Below are 8,360 nucleotides of genomic sequence, written 5' to 3' on the forward strand. Positions count from 1 at the left end.
AACTATTTACTTGTGTATTTTTGTAAATCAAGTAACCAAGTAACTAAACAAGCATATGGATGATTCTTGAAACCTTTCATTTTCTCAAACTCTTGATTACATCTTACCTTTATTTCACTTATCTCATTTCATCACTTTATCAAAAATACAATACCAAAATCTCAAACCTCTTTCCATTTACAATTTTATTTACTTCTTGTTACTAACTTTTTGTGTTATTTTCTACTAACCTTTTGATTTTAGGTTACCTCCTTGTGGATCGACTGCCCGATCTTACTACAACTACCGCTTAGTGTAGTCACATTTTGGGCATTAAACAGGAGTGATCGGAGTAAACATGGAGGTATACGTGGACAACATGCTGGTAAAGTCAAAAAAGGCAGAAGGACATGTAAAGGATTTACAAGAGTGTTTCAATGTTCTGAACAAATATCAGATGAAATTAAATCCTCTCAAATGTTTCTTCGGAGTAGGATCAGGGAAATTTGTTGGGTTCATTGTTAATTCAAGAGGAATCGAGGCCAACCCGAAAAGATCAAAGCCCTGATCGACATGAAATCGCCGGTGAAAATCAAGGATGTGCAAAGTTTAACTGGAAGAATTGTCGCACTAAGTAGATTCATTTCCAAGTCGACGGATAAGTGCCTCCCTTTCTTTAATCTACTTAGAGGCAACAAGATGTTCGAATGGACCGGAGACTGCGAACAGGCTTTCCAAGCCTTAAAGGCCCACATGGCACAGCCTCCTGTTTATCAAAACCCATAGATGGAGAAACTTTGTTCATTTACCTGGCGATCACCGAATTTGCTGCTAGTGCGGTATTAGTACGAGAGGAAGAAGGCATACAAAAGGCGGTTTACTATGTAAGCAAGAGGTTAATCGGGGCCGAATTAAGGTATCCTCCAATCGAAAGATTAGCCTATTGCTTAATCTTGGCCTCAAGGAAGTTACGTACTTACTTCCAAGCCCATCCCATCACAGTCTTAACTAACCAGCCCCTTCGGCAAGTTCTGCAAAAGCCAGAGGCGGCTGGACGCTTATTAAAATGGGCAGTCGAACTCGAGCAGTTCGATATCACATATTCACCGTGAGCAGCAGTAAAAGGACAAGTCTTGGCTGATCTTATCGCTGAATTCACTGAGCTCCCAGATGACGAGCAGTGCGAAAAACCTAGTGAGCCTGAGCCCCAAGTCGAAGTTCCTTCGTGGAAGTTATTCACGGATGGATCGTCCAACGAATCTCACACAGGAGCAGGAGGGATATTGATAACGCCAGAAGGGCATCGATTTCACTGTGCTATTAGGTTCGATTTCATCGCATCAAACAATGAGGCCGAATATGAAGCACTCCTCGCAGGGCTAAGGTTGGCCAAAGACATGAGTATAAAAGTGCTTGATATTTACAGTGATTTACAGCTGGTAGTAAATCAGGTCTTAGGGGAGTATCAAGCACGGGGCCTCAAAATGGTGGCCTACTTAAACAAAACTAAAGATTTGTTGGCGCAATTCGAGAAGTATACCCTCCAGCAAATTCCCTGAGATCATAATTCAAACGCAGATGCCTTAGCCAAAATCGCAAGTGCAAAAGACGCCGACACTTTAAATATAGTGCCAGTGGAGAGATTGTGCGAGCCGAGCATACGAGCGGATGAGATCAATATGGAAATCCGGATGGAAGATACATGGATGACACCGTACTTGGAGTATTTCACGAATGGTGTACTACCAGCATATAGAAACAAAGCCAGAACTCTTCAGAGACAGGCTGCTAGGTATATACTGGTCGATGGTGTTCTTTACCGAAGAGGATACTCCATGCCACTGCTCAGATGTATTACACCAGAAAAGGCTAAAGAACTAATGAGGGAAGTACATGAAGGCTTCTGTGGGGATCACGCTGGGGGGCAGAGCTTGTCGAAAAAGATTCTAAGGCAGGGTTATTTCTGGCCGACTATGAACGAAGACTCAATGGAGTTTGTGCGAAAATGCGATAAGTGTAAGAGATTTTCCAAGATCCCACGCGCAGCTCCCAACGAGTTAAAGCAGATGCAGAGTCCTTGGCCTTTCACAGTATGGGGTATAGATTTGATTGGATCCTTGCCAACGGAAAAGTGTGGAGTAAAATACGCAGTCGTAGCAGTCGACTACTTCACCAAATGGGTCGAAGCTGAGCCGCTCGCTACCATAACGACCAAGAAAGTTCTTGACTCTGTCATCAAGAACATTGTTTGCCGATATGGTTTGCCTTGAAAAATTGTCTCAGACAACGGCACCCAGTTTGATAGTGACCTATTCACAGACTTCTGCGAAAGGCATGGAATCGTCAAAAGTTTTTCTTCAGTTGCGCATCCACAAGCAAATGGGCAAGTCGAAGCAGTGAATAATAGGGTTGTGCAGAAATTTTTACAACCCGCCCAACCCGAATAATTCGCCCAAACCAACCCGAAAAAACCGCCAAAAAACGCAACCCGAATAAACCGACCAAAATTTAAACCGCCCAATTGTTACATTGGGCGGGTTGAAAATAATTATCAACCCGCCCAATATAACCCAACCCGCCCAATTAAGAATTTATTATTTTTAATATATTCAAATAAATATATAAATTAATTAAGTTTTGTTTTAATTTTTTTACTATAAATTTAAAATATTGTTTTAAGCTTAAAAAGATAACCTTCACACTATTAGTACTAATATTTAAAAGAAAAATATGTAAAAAATGTAAAAAAAAAATACCACTTTTGTTTGGGCGGGTTGACCCGACCAACTCGCCAAAAAAAATACCATTTCAGTTTGGGTGGGTTAACCCGACCAACACGTCCAAATTATTGGACAGGTTAAAAAAAAAATTCTTAATTAGGCAAGTTACGGGTCACTTTTGCTAACCCGATTATGATATTGGACGGGTAAACATGCCTTGTAATCCGACCAACCCACCCAATGATCAACCCTAGTGAATAAAACACTTAAAGATACCCTGAAGAAAAGGCTCGAAGACGCTAAAGGAGCATGGCCAGAACAGCTGCCTGAAGTACTCTGGTCGTATAGAACTTCTCATCGAACAGCGACAAGTCATACCCCGTTCTCCTTAGCCTACGGATATGAAGCTATGTTGCCTGTCGAGTTAGATCCGCCCTCACATCGAAGAATCACATACGACCAAGACCATAATAGCCAACTGTTGATGGAGTCCCTAGACTCGCTTGAGGAGAAACGAGAAAAAGACCAACTCCGAGTAGCTGCGTACCAGCAAAAAGTCACCCGGTATTTTAACTCAAAAGTGAAAGAAAGAAAGTTCAACGTCGGAGACCTAGCACTTCGACGAGTTTTCTTAAACACCCGCGACCCAACTGCTGGAGTACTCGGACCAAACTGGGAAGGACCTTACCAGATTGAAGAAGTCCTTCATCCATGCACCTACAAACTTGCACGCTTAAATGGAGATCTCGTTCCACGTTATTGGAACGGAGAACACTTGCGCAAGTATTATCAATAAATAGTCATTTTTAAAGGACTGGCTTGTATTAATTTTTACTTTTTACAAGTTTTGAAAAAAGGGTTAGCCATGTTATATGGCTAATCGCTTATAAGTGTAAGATCTTTTTAAGATCACTCGTAAAGACATGTTTAGTCCATTTTAATACGAGAATTATAAGGGACTGTGCGCAGCCAGTCATTCTTGCCAACCTTTGAAAATTTTATTTACAAGTATTTGTTCATTATGTGTGTTGTTTTGTTGTATTCTAATTCTTACAAGTTATCCCGAGCATAAATGTTCACACAGGTCGGGGTCAAGGCAAGTGACCAAAGACCTAAAGCTCCTCAGTCACTTGGGGGGCATATAAGGTACACCGATAGCAAAGCATACCAAGAGGTATGTAAACACATGAACAAAATAAGTGAAAGCATGCTATGGTACTTAAAGTATTTTTCAAAATTCATATTTTGTCAAATCAAGTCAAAGTACTATGCTAGGTTCAGTCATGCGAACATATATTATAGTAAAGAGAAAATATTATAATATCAAAAGGAATTCTTTTACACCACGAGCAGTACTGCTTGAATGTAACTGTTCAAATAAAAGAAAAAGTAACTGCTCTTGCAGCAACAAAAATAAATTGTCTTTACAGTACGGCCCGTGGGCCGTGTAATTGAAATAAAAGAGAAATTTTTTTTAAGGAGCTGGAGGGTTGTGAGGAGTGCCTTGGTCGGCGGAAGGACCAGCTTCAGCATCCGCACCATCAATCCCCCCTGCTAGGGAGATATCTGGAGAGGCAGGCACTTTGGCCTTTTTTTCTTCTTCCAGCCGGATGGCGCACTGCGCCATCAAAGTCCTCTTTAAACGTTCGGGCAGGTAGTTGAAGTTAGCCTCCCGGTTATGCTTCTAGAATTCGTAGAAGCAGAGGTGAGTGGCTTCCTTGTACTTCTTCAAATCCCTGGCTCCGGCCTCCTCGAGCTCCCGCACTCGTTTTCCAAGCTCCTCCGCCTCCTGCCTGCTGGCGATCAGATCAAGCTCAAGCTGAACACATTCTTGATGATTGAGCTTGGCGCTTTCCTTGAACTTTTCCTTGGTTTCGCTGGCTTTCCTCAAGGTCTCCCGAGTTGCCAGCAGCTCCTGGGTGTGACAGTCAGAATCCTGTGATCCGTAAGGGGAAAGACCAGGTAAGCTGTGCAATCCCACACCACATGGGGAAGGTCAAGTGTAATGATTCTAAGACTGTGTAGGTATGAGACTACATAGTTGAAGAGGGCTTAAATGGATTGATGGGTACTACCTATATTAGGAAGGTGCATCTTCTTTTCTGTAGCCCATCACTTGAGAACTCCATGGTTAAGCGTGCTTGGCCTGGAGTAATCTAGGGATGGGTGACCTCCTGGGAAGTTTTCCCAAGAAGTGTGCGAGTGAGGACAAAGCACACTGGAAATACTTGTCTTGGTTTGTAGGGCTAGTCGTCATTCCAGAAAGCAGCCATAGTGATGTGGGGCGTCACACTGGGTCAGATTAGCTTTGTCCTCGCACAGTTGTTCTTTCTGTTTGGACAGCTCTTTATTCTCCTCGAGCAGCTCTTTGTTTGTGGCTTCGAGTGCTTGCTTACTCTCGGCAAGCCTGGAGTCAAAGTTCTTTCCCCGAGAAACCAACGCCCCAATACGGCGCCAGCCAGCAGTTAAAGTCAACAGCCCCTGAAGACAGAGAATAAGATAAAGTAAGGACGAGGAATCAAAAATAAATGTTAAGGCAGCGGGAGTTAACTTACGCTGACTATCTCGTTCAGCCCTCTGTTGACGACTTGATCAGCCTCCATGGAGACAGTTTCAGTAATGGCTGCCTGGCTGCGTTTGTGCTTGGAGAGCTTGTATATCCTCTCCCTAGCCGAGCTGACCACGAGGCTGGGCAGGAAGCCTTCGGGCTGAGTGTTCAATGCCTCCTTGTTAGGAGCCTTAGGAGAAGGCTGTGGGTTAGCAGGAGTGGGAGTCGGCTGCTTGGAGGAAGGTGGAGGTGGTGAGTTCTCCTTCGAGGGGGCAGTGGTTGGAGCATTGTCTGTTCAAGCCTTCTTCGAGGGAGTCTTGCTGCTTTCCCCTCGAGCCCTCTTGCTATCCTTCTTTTGGACAGAAGAGGCAGCAGCAGCCTGGTAGTGCTAAAAAACGTCATCAGAGTCCATATCTGAACAAAAGGAAGCAACGCGAGCAGTAAGACTAAATGGTCACGCAGGGTAAAAGAATGAAAGTAAAAGGATTACAAGTAGAGTACCCGCGCTACAACTACTGGTCGTTACATTATTTACTGAACTACCTACTGCCTGGAAGAAATCTGAATTTAAGGAGGGAGTATTCTTAAAGTTGCCATCCCCATCAAATAGATGAGAAGGAATTGGCAAATGGTTTAAAAGCGATATTAGTATACCGTTTTCATCCGACGAGTCGTCAGAGAGTTCGGTAGGCTCAACAGCCTTTTGTTTTCCTTTACCCTTAGGAGCCAAGGGTCTCTCTGTTCGGTGAGGGATGGCAGGTTCCCTAATCGTAACCCCAGTTGTTCTCCTCCGTGGAGGAGACGCTTGGGGCTGCTGCTCGGGTTCCACTTCGGCATGAACATCTTCTGCCGAAGGGTCGCTCGTCGCTGGTTGGAGATTCCAGAGGCCGGCTAGCCTAAGGTTAGCCTCTGTAACTAAATTTTTGACACTCTTATCAGCATTCGGCATGCTGGCTAAGAGTGCCGCCTTTGACTCCATCCCTGGAGTTGGGATTGGACGCAACCATGGGCCTGAAACACATGGAAAATTCAAGACATTGTGGAAGAAAAACACCAAGTGAAGAAGCTGGCGTGAAAATTTTTACCTCCTCGGGTGAAGGCCAAGTTGTCTGCGACTAAGTCGGGTGTAAGGAAGTATTCCTGGTGATACCTCCCCACATTGGAGAGGTGGGTAGTGTCAGTCAGGAAAGTGCACCTGGTTTCTTGGTGGCAAAAGTGGAAAAACCCCGTGCCTTCTTGGTTAGGGTTGGACTTAAGGTCAAAAAGGAAGTTGACCTCGTGGGGAGTGGGCTCTGGCCATTTTTTAAATTTGTAAAGGATATAGAGTGCAGCAAGCATTCTTTATCCATTTGGAGTAATTTGAAAGGGGGCAACTCCAAAATAATTTGTCACCCCCTGAAAGAATGAGTAAAGAGGCAAAGTGGCACCTGCCTCAATGTGAAACTGCGACCAGGCGCTGTAAGCCCCGCCTGGCAGGTTGGCCCTTTGGTCGAGAGAAGGTTTGACCAGGGTCACCCTGTCAATTTATATTTATTTAAGTAGTTGGCGATCATCCTGATCGTCACTCTACTCTCAGGAACAACATGCCACTCGAAATCCGGCTGAGCAGCGTGTCGAGGACGGGCATGCCTTTGCACATTGGCGTCAGGAACATTTTCGCTTCAACCACTGGTCGATGGGGCATCAGCAGTAGGCTGGCAGGAGGTGTTAGGGATTTTTCTTTTTCGAGCTTTGGTTTTGGTACGAGCCATTCTTTGGGTTGGAACTAGAGAAGTATTTGGGCTAAGGCGAGAGAAAGGAATGTCTAGTATCAAAGTAGAAGAGTGTTCTTCACATTCAAGCAGCTGAGCTAGGAGGTCGTCTTCAATGGGTCTTTCTCCTCCCCAAGGATCTTGCATGTGAACTGCAAACAGACAAAGGAGGAGATAAGACACATAGCCTGGGGATTTATGTGGGAGATTGGGATAACGTTGCTCGCGTCTATTGACCAGCAGCATCCTATCCATACACTAAATTTGGTGCTAGCAGTTTGAAAAACGGATCAAAAAGGAAATAATACGTTTTCTAAAAATAAACTTTTTCAACTCCTAAAGGACGGGAAAAAACCCAGTTTTTCGACTAGCTTAAAAATCGAATTTTTACGTCAATTTTACGCCCTAAATCTATGATCCTTACTATCGAACTAACTCCTAACTTATATAAAGCATAAATACACTCACTTATCAAGCATCAAACGGTTTATACAAAATCCTCACAAATTTCTACTCAAGAACGCAAGAAATCGCAGAGCACAGTAACAGCATGTATGGCATCACGAAGAGTTTAAAAGACTAAGAGATTACCTGGGCAAAGGTTGGAGATTCAGAAAAATAAAAGCTTTGAGTCGAAAAGATCTTCGGCAAGATGTCTGAATTTTTCGAAATTCTGGGCTCCGGAATAAAGCTCTTGAAAGTTCTTGGTCGAAAATGGTGAGTAAAGGATTATAAGAGAGATGAGGAGGTTACTTATAGAGGCTAAAGTATAGCAAAAAGTGGCAATCATGACTTTCCCTTTTTCGAAGCGCGGGGGAGTGTATAAGCCGTCAAATTGGTTTCTTGAAAACTGAAAAGGCTTGATTAGACATAATTAGGTCACGGTTTTGAAAAATGCACGAAGACTCTGACAGATTTCGTGGGGCATATGAACGGTTGTTTCCCTAAAGTTTCTTTATTGCTGGTCGCACTAAACAAACTTGGGGGGCAAATGTTATCCAAAAAACAGGCATGGGTGACATGGCAGGCGTTTGGTACACGTGGCTGACACCTGGCGGAAGTCTTGTTCGACCATCAACTAGAGAGATTTCCATGGCGCAACGCTCAAATGTTATATACGACCAGCTTAGTCGTATACTCACTATATTTGGAGAAAATCTTATGCAGTTATGATCATATCCGAGATTGTCTCCCATGATTTCCTGAGCATCCGATTATTTAGGAAATAATATCTGTAACTGATTCATGTAATCCTCCTTGAGCCTATAAATAGAGAAAGATAGCTCAAGGAAAAGGACTTTTTTTTTGCTATTAGATTAACGATTGTACTATTTATCTCTCTCGGGTCTGTGAAACTTGGAG

Source organism: Humulus lupulus, chromosome 3 (assembly GCF_963169125.1).
Source record: "Humulus lupulus chromosome 3, drHumLupu1.1, whole genome shotgun sequence".
In the NCBI taxonomy this organism is placed as follows: domain Eukaryota; kingdom Viridiplantae; phylum Streptophyta; class Magnoliopsida; order Rosales; family Cannabaceae; genus Humulus; species Humulus lupulus.